At 33.9% G+C, this 19961-nt stretch overlaps 1 protein-coding gene across 5 annotated transcripts in view; it reads left to right on the plus strand.

The window, feature by feature from the left end:
- The window catches only part of LOC129002360 (RING finger protein nhl-1-like), a 184033-nt gene that overhangs the window by 20984 nt on the left and 143088 nt on the right, over nt 1–19961 (plus strand). The gene's annotated exons all lie outside the window — the stretch shown is intronic.

Genomic DNA, 19961 nt, shown 5'->3' on the forward strand with positions numbered 1-19961 from the left:
GTTTACTTTATGATCGATGTTTATCTCGCAATGTGCCTGACATTTATCTCCCTTGTCAACTGACTTCTCTGTCCATCTATTTCCCAATCACGTTCTTTGGTATGAAAAAGATGTCACACTATGCTAAGGTTAACATACATTACATCAAAATTAAGTAAAACCCTACAGTTCCTTGAAAAACTCTTTAACACATGGGGGACTTTTTTCTATTTTTATTATTTTTTTTCATTTCTGTTAGTGTTTTCAAACTTGTCATCGTTTTAATGGCAGTGATTAATACAGAAATAAGTATGCCTATTGCTTCAGCATGAGGGCCTATGCTATTATAATATACCGAAAAAGATTTTATACATTAAATATACGTATGCCTACAGTTAAATAATATAATATAAAGCAAAAGTAGACGCAAAAGAAGGTAATTTATAATGTAAACTGAAAAGAAACAGTTTAAAATGAAAGTTACGGTTTGGTTTTCGTGGTAACAGAAAGAATTCCAATAAACTTGGAATTCTGTCTTCTTTTTCAAAACTGAATCGTTCTTAGTTCGACATATATTTCGAGATTCGTTTGGTTTTCACCAGAATTCATTCTTTTGGGTTAAATTAATTGTTCGTGTTGAGCATTTCTTGTTTTTAAGATGTGTTTGTTTACAAATATTTAACTTAATTACGTACTATGAACAAAGTTCAAACTGCGTACTAAAATAAAAACATCACTTTTAGTTTATCTGTTGTCAGTGATACTTTCTGTGTGTCTTGCTATCAGATGCCAATGGTTTTGATTCTTAGCATTTTTAATATGATGTGAAGAACGTTTACCCATGTAATCTCTCACTGCCTTTTTGTATTAAAATTTTGACATAATATTTGCTTTAAATAAACAAATAAAACATGTTTTCAATAATTTCTTTACAGTCTAAACTTTGCAAAGTCTACAGTAAAAACAAAATTATCGTTTGCACTGAAATCAATGGTAAAATGATTATACTGATTGGACTTAACATTGTAGATTGGTGATACAATAGAATGCTGGGATCTGATTATCACTAATGGTAAAACTAATGTCCAATCGGAAACTAACAACGGCAAAATTACTCTCCATAACAATGTTTATGACTCGTTCCAGATAATATGATTTGCTCAATAATTTACAGTACATGTTCTGATTGTTCTAATACCTTATTTTTTATAAAATCATATTTAAAAACTATATTTTTTGATTACTTGAATGAAAAAAGCATCATTAGTATTCATGTCACTACACTGTCATTAAAGGACCACTAATGATTGTCGGTCAAAGGTAAATCATCTTCTATGTATATACAGAGTGTCCCGGATCTCTCTATCAACTTTTATGACTACGGATGGAATCAAGTGTGCTTTCCAACGGCCTACCCCCACCCTCCTCAGACGACCTGTCTCTGTACAGTGAACTGCGAAGAATAGATCGGTTTTTGCCGCACCCTGTGGTAGGGGGTGAGGGAAACATAATGAAATACTTTTTTGAGTAAATTTGGTCAAGTACGCTGAGCTCTTGTATTGTAAAACTAGATGAATATTGATGCTTTATTTGTCAATAGATCTGTATGTACATAATGGTAAAAATGCAGTTAAATAACAATGAATGAATATTAATGAACAGTAGTTAGTTATTCAGCGTTTATAGATACTTTATAAGACTTTTTTTATCTTATTCAAATAAATAGCCGATGAAAAGGATCGTGTCAGTAATTTTTCGTTGTCGTTAAGTGGGTTTAATAGTTACTTAAAACTATAAATACAAACCCTTTTTTCATAGTTTCTTAATGGTAACAACAACTATTAAATTTCCTTCAATTCAATGCTCTTTTTTCATTAGTCAACCAAGCACCGCAATACTCACGTTTTTCACAATTGCTGAGGGGAAGTGGAGAGATATCTGTCTACAGTGAAATATATTATCTTCTCTTTTCTTCCTCCTCCACTTTATATTATTAGTTTATTAAAATCCGTGCTCTTAAATATGATAATTTGTGTACGTAAACTTATCCATCATAATCGTCCTATTAAAAATAGAAAAATATAAAGACAACGTAATGCCTAGAACACTGTTTTAAGGTCATAAATACTTCTGTTGTATTGTATTCTTCATAGCAGTTGTAATATAAAATAGTTACATGGTTAAAATCTTTAGATAACAGGCTGGATTTAGTTATAGTCGATCAGGATAAAATGTGTTAACATCCGAGTAAAATAGGAATCAATCAATCAAAACCTTAGACTAAAATAACATACTGTATTTTAAACTCAACAACATGATTTAAGTTAAGCTTAAAAGTTTGCTAATCACTAATTAAATAACTTCTTGATCAGCATTGTACGTGTTATTAAATTTACGGAAAGTAAATAAAAGAAACGTCTTATAACACTTAAAACATATATTTACGCTTATACTGTTACTCACAAGACGGTAAATATACAAAAACGATGGTAAGTGGTGATCGATTTCGATTGGACACTCCAATCATCATCAGACCCAATAGGCGAATGACTATTCGTCGTAAATATATGTTTTAAGTGTTATAAGACGTTTATTTTATTTACTTTCCGTAATCACTAATTACCTCTTGAACGAGGACCATTAAACTGATTAATAAATTCAATGAATAACAAACTGTTTATTTATTGTAAATATAAGAGTACTAAAACGAAAAAGAGAAAAAAACATTGTGAAGTGAAACGATTACAAAAATTTATTTTTGGACAGTACAATTTGCATGATTAATTAATTTCAACATAGCTGACTTAATACATTCATCTTCCTGGAGGGGTTTCTATTGAATCTGCGATCCTAGGTCTAGCTTAAAAATAGGACGATAAAATGTTTGAATGAAATTTGGAGATCTATTATAATAAACTACGTTCATATTAATCAATTTAACAAATATTTGAGTTATGACACAATTTTAAACACCAACCCAAACATGAACGCCACACATGACAAATGTGTTGGAGTTTCGTGATAGTCTAACACATCCTGACAATGTCAATGAACTCCGGCCATCAAACTGATAACGACACAATTTGATAAATACATATACATATCACGTCAGACCATCATTTGCTGTTTTACGCTGTACGGAAGGTAAAGCAAAAGTTAATTCACAAAGCAATACTCCTTTCCGGTAGTTTATATTTTTATGGGAATTTTTTATGGGGATTCTGCCCAATTAACTGTAAAAAAACCTTACAATTATGAACTATAATGTTTCTAGCTGCCCCACCCAAAATTAAATTTCAATACATTTCCTAGTAATAAACTGAATTTAAATTCAACACCAGTGTTAGAATTAGTTAAGTCTTTGGTGAATAGTAATTTGATGCTATCTCTTATACAGTTTTGAAGTTGTACAGTACTAAAGTGTCAGCCAAATTAATAAAAAACCCTTCAAACATTAGGAAAAGTAATTTTCAACACTTTTTAAAAGTAATATCTTATTGTTTTCAGTGTATCAAAAACTGTGTGTGTGTGTGCTTTTTTTTACTTTCAATCCATACGGTAATTGAACTATTTCTTCCAGCTAGGAAAATATGGATTTATCCCTGCACTCTTACGGTGTGCTAGAAACAGCTTTTTTGAAAGTCAAACGACCCTTTATTCGGACTGTTGAGCATTGCCCTTTGTATCTTTACCTTTTAAGATAGTAATCTTGCTCAAACCCCTTTACAATTCAAGAGACTGCACTTAATTAAAATAGTTTTCACCACACTATGATGTTTTTGGCTGTATTACATACGTTAATTGGTGGCTGAAAGTTACGTTTTGCTGGCCATGCCAGCTGTCGCCAATTTGGGGACCGAGCAGGTTTTTACAGGCCGGGGCCGCAAAATCAGTTGCCCGCTTACTTACTTAAAACATGAATGCGTTTTAAATACACAATCAAAATCCATAGCATTGCAATATAGAATTGTGTTATTGTCACCGTTGCCTAGCAACTATTTATTTATATTTTTGCTGATTCCTCAAATTATTTCTTCACATAACCTTAAAGTTGTAGTTGTGTTGACGATCAGTGTGCATTATTATAGTGGTGAATAGTGGTAATAGGGTATAGTGTGGTGAAAAATAGCGTTCGTACCACGGACCGAAATGGTTTTGCAGCTCTCGATCGATTTAAGTTCTCGACTTCGTCTCGAACTTAAAAACTATCTCGAGCCGGCAAAACCCCATTTTCGGCCCTAGGTACGAAATATACTATTAATAATAAACACAGTTTCGTATCGAAGAAGCTATTCCAAAGTAAAAAGTGGTAGATACAGTTTAAATACAAACTAGTTGATGAACATCTTTGTTTGAAGATCTTAATAGAATGTTTATTTAGATCTATTTTCAGGGTAGTTTATCTTCTGAATTTGTTGTATCTTCAGGGGTTCCCCAGGGTTCGCAGCTTGGCCGTCTATTGTTTACAATCTTGGTGTTATAATTGATAGCAAACTGTCTTTTACTGATCACTTAATCGAGTCTTGTAGATCAGCGTATCTAATTCTTGGCTTCATATTCAGATCAGAAAGTTTATTAACCAGTATTTACAGCCTAAAAAGTTTATATTGCACTCTGTTACGACCTAAACTCGAGTTTGAAGCAACTGTGTTGTATCCACATGAAACCTATCTTGCCGACATGATTAAGCAAATACAAATAAAATTCATTAGATATGTATTCTTCAAAAAAGTTCGGATGCTTCTCAAATTTGATGTATTTTACCACACTCTTTTAAACTTGTTTGAAATGGTCAGTTTAAAGTGACGTCAAGATATGGGGATGCTTCTTTCTATACAAACTAGTCAATGATAAGGTTGATGATATCAAGCCCCCTTATCTCGTTTAGCGTTCCTTGTTCGCCGACCCTCGTCCAGAGGTCACGTGTTGTTCAGTCCGTCCTTCTCACGGACATGCCTAGGGGCTCAATCTCCTAACACCACGTTGATGAGACTGTATAATTCATTATCGAACAAAATTGATATTTTTAACTAGAGATTAGCCTTTAATAAAACATCTTTAGTATCACATAATAGTTAATGTCATTTATTTCTCTGTCCTTTTTCAGTTATTGTGTTTCTAATATTTTACAACTTTTTTTTATCCTATATCACTTTTATTTATTGTTACTATTATTTATTGTTGTTTTTATTTGCTAATTAATATTTATTATTATTCGTAGTCTATGAATGTTTCACTTTAGGATATATTTAATTTCATAAAGTCACAGCATGTATTCTATTGTAAATTACTAATTGAGTGTAAATTACGATAGTGCTGAAATGTAAATGAACTTTGTTCTTGTGTTGTTTGAACTTTGTGATTCTGTTTTGTAGCGTGCCAAATAAAATAAAATATATAAAATAAAGTTCCTCAAAGTAAGTTGGCAGTGTCCTATACACTATAGTTGGCAACCAGCCCTATGTTAAACATTTAGATACACAACTACTTATTTACATGTTGAACCATGCCAATACCTACATTTTATAAACAACTCTATCGATGAACTGGGTTTTGATCACCATTTATTTAAATGGCTAAAGTTATTTGATCTATGCATTGAAAACCATACCGCAACATATGCTAGTTATGAACCACTAAAATATTTACAGCTTTTGTGGGAAATTTCATGACCTGCCTTCAAATAACCTGAAACCCCTGGGTTCAAGCTACATTGTGGTTACTGTGATGTGGTGTTGAAAGCCAAGATGGTAGACTTCGATAACTTGAAAGCAAATAACCACCTAACCGGCTTGTAAATTAATTAGATCTACCGGCAGTCGACTTTTTCTAAATCACAAGGCTATCTTCTGTATTGTTGATAATAACTAGACTATAACAATTAGGCCTAGGTTTAAATTTCTTTTTCTTCTCATAACAGAAAACCCCACGTTTATGATCAATGCCATACTGTAACGAAGCTCTACTCATATTACAAACATTTTCTACTTTTGACAACACAATAACAATTCGCTGTGCTTTAAAGTCTACATGGATCAAGAATTTATATCCTAATAATAATTTATAATTTATAATAAGTAATTTAAATTTTAAATTTATTAAAGTAATTTAATAAGTATTTATAATTTATATTATAATACTTTCTATTATTTTAGAAGTAATGTATAAAGTACAAATAAAGATATGAAACACGTTTTTAAGTGTGTATTTTTTCGGATTATAAATATACATAGACTATAGAATTATTTAAGACCAGAGAGATGCATTAGCTATGGTTAAGACATTCCTACACTGAAAATTACGTACCTTATTCTACCTAATTTTACTACTTAAGACCGTGATATTTCAACTATTTTCATTCAATCTTTCTGTACTTGGTATTCTTTGATGGGGAATTGGATGCTTAATAAAAAGGTGCCTAAAATATTTCTAAAATAAACTTTTCTCGTAATTTTAATTATAAAAATTGGAGGATCTGCTATTTTGGAATGTTTAGTTATCCAAGTAAATTAATTTTCTAACGTAGGTATCATATATCTTAACATACACACAAATCTTTATAAAAATTAGTTTTATTAATTTTAAGAAAACAATGTTCTTGTAAAAAACAAAATTGTGGAAATGCAAACAAAACCAACAAGGCAGTTTTGGATAAAATATGTTTCCTGAATTTCTCTTTATTCTCACCCATAGAACCATTTCCCGGAGTTTGGCAGTTTACTTACGGGGAACCCTGTACATACATACAAATACTATGCATTTCTTACAAGTTTTTATAAATACTTGTTTATTCAAGTTCGCCTACTTGACGACCCTTGACTGAGATAGATATTAATGACGGCGTTGTTCATAATTAACCCGCTTGTCATTAAACACTAAAGCGATGATCGTTCAGACAATCCCTGCTTTCCTTGTTATTAATATCCATCGGGTTGAGATTCACACCCCTTTATTGCTGCCCACTTTATTATTTATCTTCTCACAATGCCTTAACCCTTAAGAAACAAACAAGTGCTTCCTTCTTAACATGGATTTCTCTATTTGATATTTAAAATACATTTCAAAAAAAGGAAAATGCCTTTAACGACAAATATTTGCACACATTTAGGCGTATCAATATATTGTAGGATTTGCGTTTTTATAGTTGTCACTAAAATAAAATGACTAAGTTTTAGTATACATAGTTTGGGAGCACTTATTGAATTAGGATAAGGAAACGTTTACTGCTCTTTTCTCAGCATGTTGAACCTTATTGCCAAAAAGTTGTGGAAGAATGGGATGATAAATTTTAATAAACAGGCTTAAGTGTTAGTTCATGTTTGAATTGCGTCACATAAGGTATTTTAACATCATTGGATTTCTGAGAAAAAAATCAAAAGTTCAACGTTCAAGGTTCAAAGGTTCACAAAGACGAATATTTTCTGGGTTTGTTAATTTATCATATGCTTATATTTTGTTAAATTTGTATTACTGTATATCTTATTTTGTCATTTTGCTACACTCATCCATTACTATATTGGGTTAAAATACGCACCTAGGTGGCGTCCCTATCTCAATGATTGATAATTGATAAATAATATAATAACGCCGTGACTCTTTAATTCGGAGCCTAGTCCGTCGGAGAAGTCTCTTGGGCGAGAATAAACTTTTCTATTGTTGAAAGGCTTCAATTACAAAACCATACGATAGTTATTAATATCTACTTCAAATTTACAGTCCCGATACAAAAAGAAGTCTGTAAGAAGATTACAAGCTATGGGCAGAAAAATTTACTCCATCGGCAATTAACAACGATGAAATTGTTATTCTTAACTATGGGCGAGACTCACTATTGATTTTTTCCAAATTGGCATTGTTCCATTTTTGTACAACCTATAACTGTTAGTAAAGTTCTTTTGATTTAAACTTTGCCAACTGAACCTGGCAACAGTATATATTCTTTACAGTGTCGGATAAGAAAGACTAGTGTTTGTCGATCACAGGTGAGCGGTCATTTATTCACATCATTGAATTTTCAGAAGAATTCACCTTCGCTACGTCTCAGATCTCCAGGCTTTAGTATCTCGATTCAAACTTTCAAAATGTTACTCTTAAAACATTCCGAGTATTAACATTTTACTAACAAATAATCCTCATTTTATACGGTAGTACTTTGTAATATAGGATGTTAAGTCATTTAATTTAAAGTTATTCGTTAAAAAAATAATAACAAGCTCTTAAATTCTCATTAACAAAGTATCTATCCCACAAGATACTTTGTTAAGATACTTTATCTTTCGTCAAAGTTATCTATTTTCTTCAAAATAATAGGAAAATAATTGTTTTTTTAGGCACGTTTTAATATTTGATTTTGAAATGCAACATATTTTTAAGTAAGTTACATAAGTCAAGAGCAATATTAGGGTTACTAATAGAATGTAATACGGGGACTCTTAGAAATGTTTTATTACGAACTCGTGGTTACCTACTTTTAAACTATGAAAGCTAGATTATCTCTTCTTGAATTGATAAAAAATTATGAACATAAAAAATTCTAATTTAGTGAACTTTTCGTTCAGAAGATATTTCTGTAGTACGTGCATGTGTGACACAGGCCCCTAGCCTATTTACTTATGTCCATAAAGACGAAAACAAGATTGTGGGTCAACTTGCTTTTTTCCTTATTTTGACGATTGTCAGCATAAAAGCGTATGGCTAAATAAACGAGTTCACAAACCATCAAGATCAAGTGGTAAGATGGGACTTTGATTTTTTTTCAAAAGTTGTCATTTTCAAAGTCTTGCGTTTAAAACATTAAAACACCCAATTTTCTATACATCCACCGTTTAGAGTTAGGGAATCTATTTGCTATGTTTAAGGTCTCATTTAAGTGGAAATCAATCAGGCAATTTGGAAGTCGATTAGTGTGCAGGTTTCCCGCAGCAGTCGTATTTAATATCATTTTCTCCTGATGGTGGTGTGTTTCAAAGGTACTCGAGCCCTACTCAGTTCGCCATCCCCACCACAACACATACACCACAGTGTTTCTCAAACACGGGGTTTTGGGGTTATTTGAAGTCAGGACATGAAATTGCTTGAGCGGTAAAGGCTTTATTGGTTTATAATTTTATTATCTCTTACTTAGGTTCAATATTACTACTTTCTATATTTTAGAGTCTCTTTAAAATTAAGAGAGGGTTAAATTCTGAGTATTAATTTTTGCTTCTATATTATTTTTTCCTTTCGCATCTAAATATCGGTGCTGTAGATTTTTTGGAAATATCTCGTTTAATCTTATATACCAACTCTCCTAAGTGATGAAATGAAATGAACACAATTAATTACTGGCCACAACTGTTTAAAAATGTGAATATTGTTTAAGGGGTATTTATAAAAGGACCATGGTATTTACAGTATACGCGTAATCGTCAACTAGTGGTGGAGAACAAAAATGGTTCTCGGATCAACCATCTTGATAATTATGGCTACTAACTGTGTTATAAAAAAAAGCTTGCGTCAACATTTTGCGAGCATCATTTGTGAATTTTTCTTTGTTGTACACATAACGATATTGAAACGAATTGTAAGTTAAAACTTTACAGCAATAATATTTGATTAACCGATATGTGTCAGCGTTTTAGAACAGGGTTTCTAAGATTTATTTGGTGGTAAAGTCTCATAAGGTAATGCTCAACAGTCCAAATAAAGGGTAATTCGACTTTCAAACAGGCTACTCCCAGCACTCTGAACTGATTGGATGGAGAAATCCACAGTTATTTAGTTGAGTGAAATAGTCCAAAAGTATAATACTTTATCAATTCTTTATCAATTTACTTTACAAATTCTTGATATTTAACTATAAACGTTTCATGAGTACTCAAACTATAATGTTTAATTCGTATGTCTCACTCATATTTTCTTTATTTTTGGGGGTTTTTGAATGATTGTACTGTATTTAAATATTCATATCTAAAAATCATTTCTATGACAAAAAACATTGAATTTGTAAGATCTTCCAAGTCATACATTTTAAAATTTAAGAGCTTTATAATTTTTTAGAGTTATTTTAAAATTACCATAACATAGTGAATTTTAATTGAAATTGAAATTGTTTAGATCATCTTTGTGAAAATAATATTGTTCGTTATTTTATGGGGTTTTATGAGAAAATCATCAAAAATAATTTAAATAAAAAAAATGGTTAAAAGCCCTTAAAATATACCCTTTATTCATACCCTCTTACTAAACGTAATCTCAATTGGACCACAGGTAGGTAGTAGTAGATTTTTGCACATCCACACCCACTCACACAGACACCACTCCGAAAATATTTCTTTTTGGGTTCAGAAGAAAATAAAACAAAAGGTTCCACCCAAAGCTCAAACTTAAAAATGTTTAAGACAAATATACTGTCCCATAACCATGTTTATAGGTGGAGAAATCAAAATTTATGTTAAAACATATGTCTTTGCGTTAGAAAATCGATTTGTATAATCAAGCACAAATAATAAATAAATCTGCACAATTCGCTCATGATAGGTTCATAGACAAGTAAGAATTCCATAGGACGCAGGATGTTCTAAACCTCTGATTTCCCTCCATTCATTGCAAAAATAAAAACGTTTGTCAGGCATGGTAAGTACACATCATAATCTATTGTCACCAGTTTGGTGGCCGAAGGTTTTTGGACATTTTAAGGATGCGTCAAAACATAAGTACTCTGTGTGATGTTTATTATGTACAATTGTTTCACTAGTCTTGGTATTAGTATTTTAAGTAAGGTGATACAAATAAGTTAACATTTTACCAGTGATTTGGAGGCTAAGTTAAACCAAAATGAAAAATCTCTTTTCACATCTTACATTTCCGAGTACGTATAGTTCAAAGAATTTATTAGTAGTTTATTCGCCTTACACCTACTGTGCATCTTCAAGTGACAAGAGAATTATCGATTTCCACAATCAGCTCTCAATTTCAGCTTTTTAAGTTCTTTGGGTCAATTTTTTTACCAAATTAAAAAAAACCTAGGAAGCTACACAAGTTTGGCACTAAATTAATGGCATTGTTTACATTTATTTATTTAACAAAATATTAGTAGTATTTCTATTCGTTTATAAACATGTTATTGAAACTATTAATACTGTTGATGTTATCAAATTTGAGTAAAAAACATAAAGTATCCTTTTATCAACAAAAATTACAGATTTTCGTTTGTGGTACAGTCGTTGATTGCATGAAATAAAATAAATACCGGTAAGTCCACTAAAATACACTCTTATATACACTGTTCTAGTGCAAGGTTAGCTTTAGTAAGTTATCAAGTATACTTCAATGACGTTTAAGCCGTTCTTCAAGGGTCACGTAGCTCGTGTAGTAATACTACGTGACTTGCAAAATCTAATTTCAAACGTGTCTATAGTTAGTTTAAACTAGTTGACCGTCATACTAGTTATTTTGTGCCCAGCTCTTAAACAAGTTGATTATAAATTGTTTATAGTGAGTTGTCTTTATCTGTAAGATGTATACTATACAAATACCAGCCCACACTTTGATTATTCAGAATAATTAAATAATACGACTACACGCTCCTTTGATTGGTAATATATATAAATTTTGTTAAATTATATTTGAGATAAAATATGTAGGCCTAACCATAATATTTATACTGCAAAAGTAATTTTATATTTATTATATCCTACAAATTAGATTGTACCAAAGTTTTTTATTACCAGGGTGTTTGAAGTATTTAACCGTTATATACTGTTACTGTGACCCCTTTTCATTGTACTCTTAGTTACCATGTTATGCCAAACCATAACAAAGGAATGGATTTTTGTAAATTAATTAAAATGATAATAATTTTTTTGCAGTACTAAGCTTTTGTAGTTTCTACATCACAAATTTTGACTACTTGAAATGATTTTTAAGGGCTGATGGTTGATACCAAGCTTGTCTTGATAAAGACCTAAGAATTTACGTATGTATTTTTTCGTACAGTATTTACTTTTAGATTTTTAAAGTTTTAATAATTGTAATTAGTTTTATTATCATGAATAATGAAAAAACTCCCGTCTATGTACTAACCTTATAGTTGTTTTTTTAATGTACTACAAAAAAATTTGTTAAGAGTTAATACAGAATTTGAATTTGAAGCATTGTATTTACTACTGAAAGATGACCATTCCTTGGTGAGGTTGAATGAACAAGAAACATCTTTAAATAATACGTGCTTAATAGCTTGCGTTTGCATTTTAAATGTTAAACAAGTTAGTTTGATCTTTTGAAACACTGAAAAAAGTGTTATACATTTTTAATCATAAAACCTGAATAGTATTTTGCTGAGGCTACTGTGGCAAAAAAATTGTCAACATATAAACGCCACATGTGACAAATGTTGTTTGGCTTTTCGGTAGTCCAACACATCCTGCCAATTTCAAGGAACTTCCGACCAACAAACTGATAACGACACATTATGAAATACACATATCATGTCAGACCATCATTTGATGGTTTTCGCTGTACGGAAGGTAAAGCAGAGGATTTATCAAAATAGCATCTAAACGGCCCTTTCGGACATGTATTTATAAACTGCTCATAAATGTATTGGGTATTCCTGTTTTTTACTTTCGTGTAATTACACATATTTTAAAATCCATTACACAGTAAATCATGCAAGTAAAAAAAAAAAATAATAATATTTTCTTAGGATTAAATAAGGATTAAGTAAGACTGTATGGATTCTTAAAATACTAAAACAATTGACAAAATATGATAATTCTTTTTTTTATTTATTATAGGCCTACTATTTCATTGAGGGAATGAAGATATATTTCGCCATCTAATCAGTTCAGAGTGCTGGGAATAGCTTCTTATAAAGTCGAATGACTGGACTGTTGACCTTTACTTGTGTAACTCTCTAAATAAAACGAAGTATCTTTGCTCATAACAACTGACTCATTAGAAAACAATATTTAACAATAAAACATACTGTACAATTAGCTATGTATAAGGACATCTTAGGCCCCGTTTATGCACCAAGAGCGGGAGCGGTAGCGACAGCGGGAGCGATTTCTAACACCATTGAGTTAAATGGGGCTGTTTATGCACGAAGAGCGATAGCGGTAGCGGTTGACCTCCCGCTGCGGTTTCTAATTCGTCCGCTGTGTAGTTAGAAATCGCAGAGGTTGCTTGGAATAGAGTGGTTTAAAACTACATTGAGTCAAATGGGACTGTTTATGCACGGCGGGAGCGGGAGCGGCTGCAGCCAGGGTTGCCAACCTGACCCACGCGCACGTGCACTTAGGACAAATAGTTGTGTTAATTATTTGGCAGAGTTTGAGTTGGCAAGACTGTGTCCCCCTTCCATTCTCCGTTGACCAACCGCTGTCGCTATCGCTTTCACAGTTTTGACAAAAATTTTACAGCGGGAGTGGGCCCGCTATCGCCCCGCTACCGCTCATGGTGCATAAACGGGGCCTTTATACGAAAAAAAAAATACATTGCACTTGAAAATTAAATTAATGAATTCTCTTTTAACTGATTATAACTGAGATAATATCTTTCGCTTTATTAACGATCACTTTCCTATTGTTTTACTAAAGAGTTTTAGTTCAGCCTTAATGTTATGAGTAAAATATGCAGAGGACACGATGAGAACATTTCAGTTTCAATAATAAAACGTGAAAAAGGGAAAGGATGAAATTTGGTGCTTGGATTGATGAGAAAATTAAGATTTTACATCCATTAGTCTCCCTTTCATTCCACTGTCCAAGTCTCTTTTAAAGACAATACGTCAAACCTTGACTTTAACAAATGGTCCACGTTCATTTAGGAAAGTGTATTTCACTCATACTTCGTGAGAAAAAAATTAATTTTAAATTTGTAATAGATTTCGTAACAATAAATGGAGTCAAGAGTTTTATTCTAAGAATAATTATTCAATTCATAGCAAAGAATGTTTAAAAAGTTTAACATGCATATTTGGGGTAGTGGATTTTTATCCCCCTGGAATTTTACCCCCGGGAAATTTAACCCCCGGAATTTTACCCCCTGGCCAGATATAAATTAGTGAGAATGATTAATTATCGTCATTCAGTTTTAATTTAATGGTAAACATTTGATTATTAAGTAGCCTATCTTAATTTATATGTAACATTAACTAATCGAACAGGGTTTTAATATTAATTTTGAGATTCGAGTGTCAGGATTCGATCTTTGAAGCCAACTGTTGGTTAATATGATCAAAATAAAACAGCAAATTCTGTTTACTTAATTGAGATTACAAAATAAATAAATAAAGATAGGCTACTAAATAATGAAATGTTTACAATTAATTAAAAACAGAAATAAGAAAATCAATCATTCAATTTCTAAAATCAGCCAGGGGGTAAAATTCCGGTTGGTAAAATTCCGGGGGGTAAAATTCCGAGGGGTAAAATTCCGGGGGGTAAAATTCCGGGGGGTAAAATTCCGGGGGTAAAATTCCGGGGGGTAAAATTCCCGGGGTAAAAATCCGGCCCGTACATCTTCAGTTGCCTAAACGCTAGTTATATGGACAGGGGGTAAAATTCCGGTTTTTATCGCTAATCTAATTAATCACGCTCTGACTATTTTCATTAGACTTCCAAATCCGCGGGGGTAAAACTCCGGCCGCGAACAAACTTTTGGCCACTCTGGTTACTACGTCATAGTGACGTCAGCTTTGCCCAGGGGGTAAAATTCCAGGGGGATAAAATTCCGGCGACCCTCATATTTAAGTGAACTGTATATTGTTTATCTATCATCTCATGTACATTCACAGGAGAGATCAATTGGTCAAAGCTGAAGGGTCAGACCTAGGTCTTAAACAGCGGAATGAAAACTGAACAAGAAAACATTGAATGTCCAATTCAAAAATAGAATTGCTTGCCAAGAGGTCAGATTGAATGACATCACTATCCTATGTTTGGGTTGGACAAATGAACATTTGGTATTTTTAGATAGACAATGTCTCTAGCGTAAATATGTTTCTGGTTTTCGTTTTGTTCTCTTGTACTTCGCTGTACTGTAGTGTGCTAATTGTTAAAAAAATAAATTTAGGCCATTTTGGATAAGATTTTTGTTTTTGTTTAAAAATTCTCCCCTTAAGAAACTTAAGATTGTAATTTATTTAATCAAACGGAGAACCTAGACGATATTCTTTCCACAATAAAATGTAGTTAAATAAAAAAAAATGGCTGCCATTTTCTAATATGGCAACTAACTATGAAATTTCTTGGGGAACATTGTGTATTTTACGTGCTGGCAGGGCTTATTTGAGTGGCTACCAGATAGTAAGCGATCCAAGTCTAGTGTACTTGAGCCGAGCGTGAAAGAGAGAGAAATGGAGCAGAACTTTCAGTGTCGACTTGCTCCAAGCTTTCATCGCTTTTAACACACAATCCCATGAAAAAAGTTTCCAACATAACAGTTTCACTAATAGGCCTGCATTGTACGCATTTCTAAAACTCAAAAAAGATTTTAGTCTGAAGTTTTAATACAAACAATTTTCAAAATTTTAACCTAGTTGGAAATAAAAAAAAAATAGTTGACGAGTGAAAGCCTTTACGAGCCGATAAACTTGTTTTATTCATGGTATACTTGAGGCATTAACTGGCACTTACACAAATATCTTTTACTAAAGGTTGTTTTACATTTTCATACCTGAAAAATTATATAAAAATTAAGGATGAACTGATTTTTTTAATTTTTTCAGTATGGGTACATGATTTAAATATTAACCACAAAAAATGAATTCCTCAATCTAACTTTTAGAATACTTTTGGACGTTGTTCAATATTAACCATTATTGGAGGTCTTTCATCATTCAGCAAGTATACCGTAACTTTTTGTTTTCACATGATCAGGGGAATGACTAATCCTGCATATAATATGAAAATCTAATAAATGATGTACACTGTACATAATTTATTTCCTAAGATTAAAAGGATTAATATAATTACATACTGTTACTCCAAATGCGAGTAAACCAACTGAGTTATGTAAGTGAAAAACTGCGAGTTATTAGTAAAACTGACTACCACGTAAAAAACCAAAGGTAATAACTAAGTGTTCGTCCTGTGTTCAATTTAAATTTTAAATCAAACACATGTTTGTATACATAAAGGCAATGTTACTACAATAATGGACAAGTCAAACACGAGTTTCAATGTTTGTACAAGGTTCAATCATGTTGAACAAGGGTGAGCCAGTAGCAAGAACTGAGGTTTGCTAGTATTGCTTCCAATACCGCAACATGAAGGTTTCGTGAGGGTGAACAGATTAAAGTTATACAAGGGGGCGATGACTACTTGTACCGGCGTCTAGTTGTACCTGCTGCATTTTGGTGACAGGCGTCTAGTTGTACCTCGTCCAAAGCTGTAGGTACAACTTGACGATGGTGCGGACGTCTAGTTGTACCTACGTCTAGTTGTCTCTACGTCTAGTTGTACCTCTTAAAAATCTACAGGTACAACTAGTCGGGTACGCCACCGTCTACTTGTACCTCATACGTCTGCGTCTACTTGTACCTACGACTACTTGTACCTACGACTACTTGTACCTACGACTACTTGTACCAACGACTACTTGTACCTACGACTACTTGTACCTACGACTACTTGTACCAACGACTACTTGTACCTACGACTACTTGTACCTACGACTAGTTGTACCTACGGCTATAGTTCGGCCGCTTAGAAAGCGACCTCCTCCAGCATTGGTTTAGCATTAGCGCGCAGGTCGTTTTATAAGCGGCCGAACTATAGTTGTATCTCCCCGTCAACTTGTCACCAGTTTAAGGGATTTATTTTATTTCTTTAAAAATCATACAATCTTACAACAATTGTTTATAAACAACTTGCTACAAAAGCCAGGAAAATGTGGCTTGTCTGCAGCTCATTGAGAAACCCCTGTTCTTGATAACAATGTACTTGTGTCCCTTGGTCAGTCCTTATCCATGTTACACTTTGGTTTTCCTTATTTCTTGTCAAGATCTGCTATCATTGCTTTTTTCCACTTAAACTCTACCTTTCTATAGAAAACTAACATTAACTAGCTTAAACAACAATGAAGAAGTAGGTTCTTCTTTAACTATTTTTGTTACTTTTATGATAAAATTATTCAAGAAACTGATAGAAAATAGAATTTAATAAGCATGACAAAAACATAAGTGTATGAATTATAAAAACCAGGAATGAACTGTTAGGTAACCCTAGCAACTCATTTAAACAAAACCAAAGTTATACTTTTATAAAAAACAAATAACTGTCCAGCTGGTTTTCAACAGTATTGAAGCACTCACCACAGTACCCCCCTGCTAATGATTTAATTTAAGTAAATCATGATACTTGAAATCGTACAGGAAAGCGTACATGTCTCCCAGATTTTGTCTTAATCGCAGGTTTTAATTCGCTTGAACTTGTCTTGGTATAATTAGGATCATCCATGCTTTGTGTCTTGCTTTGTGCTTGTGTGGATTTGTTGCTTTCTGTCCTATTTGGTGCATATCCATCGTTCTTGTATTCGGACCAAAAGTATGCCGGTTTGAGTCGATCCATGGATACCGTGACATTACAGCCTTTAATCACCACAACGGCAGTCTTGGTGGTTCTGCTGATAATAGGGTAAGGGCCAGAGTATGGGGGTTTGAGAGCTCCCTTGGGGATGTCAGTCCGCACAAAGACATGTGTGCATGTAGCGAGGTCCTTAAAAACGAATGGCGTCTTCGCACCATGTCTAGTTCCACTGACTGGACGCAGGTTGTTGAAGTGCTGACGTAAGCTCTTTACGAAGTTTGGTGGATCCAATTGATGTCCATCTTGGCTGGGCGTCATAAACTCTCCAGGAAGTCGTAGAGGTTGACCGTAAACGAGTTCTGCAGAGGAAGCTTGCATATCTTCGCGCCACGCAGCTCTGATCCCCATCAGTATCACTGGCAATACTTCGGTCCAACGATCTGTTGTGTGACACCTTATGGCTGCCTTGAGTTGTCGATGAAGGCGTTCAACGAGTCCATTGGCAGCAGGGTGATAGGCAGTCGTTCGCAGACGTGTTGATCCAGTTAACTGTGTTAGCTGCTGGAAAAGAGAGGATTCAAATTGTCGACCTTGATCTGTGGTTATGCGCAGTGGCGTTCCAAACCTTGAAATCCAGTTGGTGAATAATGCACGAGCTACAGTTTCCGCTTCTATGTTCTCAAGTGGAACTGCTTCAGGCCAACGTGTAAATCTGTCAACACAAGTCAAACAATACCTGTAACCTTCCGAAACAGGTAATGGGCCAACTAGATCAATATGGATGTGTTCGAATCTAGAAGATGGTGGAACAAACGTACCAACTGGGGTTGAACTGTGACGTGTTATCTTTGACTTCTGGCAGGAGAGGCAGGAGCGAGCCATAGAACGACAGTCCGATTTCATTGAAGGCCAAACAAAACGTTGGCTAACCAGTTTTGTGGATGCCTTTATCCCGGGATGAGACAGGTTGTGCAAGCTGTAAAAAAACATTTTTTCGAAATTGTTTTGTGACAAAAGGACGGGGGTTTGAAGTAGATACATCACAATAAAGTGAGATTTCCGTTCCTGGTAGCAGCACTTGCTTGAGCTTTAGGTTGGATTCTGTTTCTAAATAGTGTTGTAGTTCTTCATCCTGAGCTTGAGACTCTGCCAAAGCCTGGAAGTTTAAGGAGGCAGTGGCTTCCTCTATCCTAGAGAAGGTATCTGCAACTGCGTTTTCTTGTCCAGAAACGTGGCGAATGTCAGTTGAGAACTGTCCAATATATTCCAAGTGACGGAACTGTCTTGGAGAACACTTATCAGGTTTTTGACGGAAAGCAAAGGTCAGAGGCTTGTGATCTGTAAAAATTATGAATTGTCTTCCTTCTAGCATATGTTTGAAATACTTAATGGCAAGATAAATTGCTGTTAGTTCTCTGTCATAAGTACTGTATTTCTGTTGAGTTAGACTTAACTTTTTGGAAAAGAAAGATAGTGGTTGCCAGTTTTGTCCTACCTTTTGTTGCAATACACTTCCTACAGCATAGTCTGATGAATCGCAGAAGATTGCAAGTGAGGCATTCGGTACAGGGTGAGACAACATAACGGCTTCACTGAGGCTTTTTTACAAGTTTCAAAAGCTTGTTCACTTTCTGTAGTCCAATTAATAGGCATATTACCTTTTAGATTGGCTTTCAGAAGGTCGTTTAGTGTGCTCTGCTGGGACGCTGAATGGGGTAGGAATCTACGATAAAAGTTTAGCATACCAGTGAATCTTCTTAATTCCTTTGCAGTCTTTGGTTTGGGGTAACAGTCAAGAGCTTTCACTTTTTCAGGTAAGGGTTTTATCCCTTCTCCGGAAACTTGATATCCGAGAAAACTAACCATGGGAACTCCTAGGTTGCACTTACTTGGGTTGACAAAGACTCCGAAAGAGGATAGGCGGTCAAACAATTTCGTAAGTGAATGAGGTGTTGTTCTTCGGATTCTGAAGCTACGAGAATGTCATCAATGTAAGCGTAACAGAAGTCTAGGCCATTGAGTACACCATCAATAAAACGTTGAAAGGTTTGGGCAGCATTGCAAAGTCCAAAAGACATGAAAGGAAATTCGAAAAGACCAAAAGGTGTTGTTATAGCAGTCTTATGAACGCAGTCATCAGGAACTACAGGGATCTGATGGTAAGCACGAACAAGATCTATAGTAGAGAAAAATTTTTTACCATGCAAATTTAGAAAAAAAGTCCTGAATGTGAGGAATAGGGTAGCGATCAGGAATGGTTCTGGCATTTAGGGCTCTGTAGTCTCCACATGGTCTCCATTCGTCTCCTTTTTTGGGAACCATATGAAGAGGGGATGACCAGCTGCTAGAAGAAGGTCTAGCTATACCTAACTGGACCATAACCTCAAATTCTTTTTTGGATAACTTTAACTTGTCCGGGGCTAGACGACGGGGTTTGCTAAAGACTGGTGGTCCTGGGGTTGTCTGGAT

This window comes from Macrosteles quadrilineatus, unplaced genomic scaffold, assembly GCF_028750875.1.
Source record: "Macrosteles quadrilineatus isolate MER2022 unplaced genomic scaffold, UCM_ALF_1.0 Scaffold_9__3_contigs__length_116548681, whole genome shotgun sequence".
Classification (NCBI taxonomy): domain Eukaryota; kingdom Metazoa; phylum Arthropoda; class Insecta; order Hemiptera; family Cicadellidae; genus Macrosteles; species Macrosteles quadrilineatus.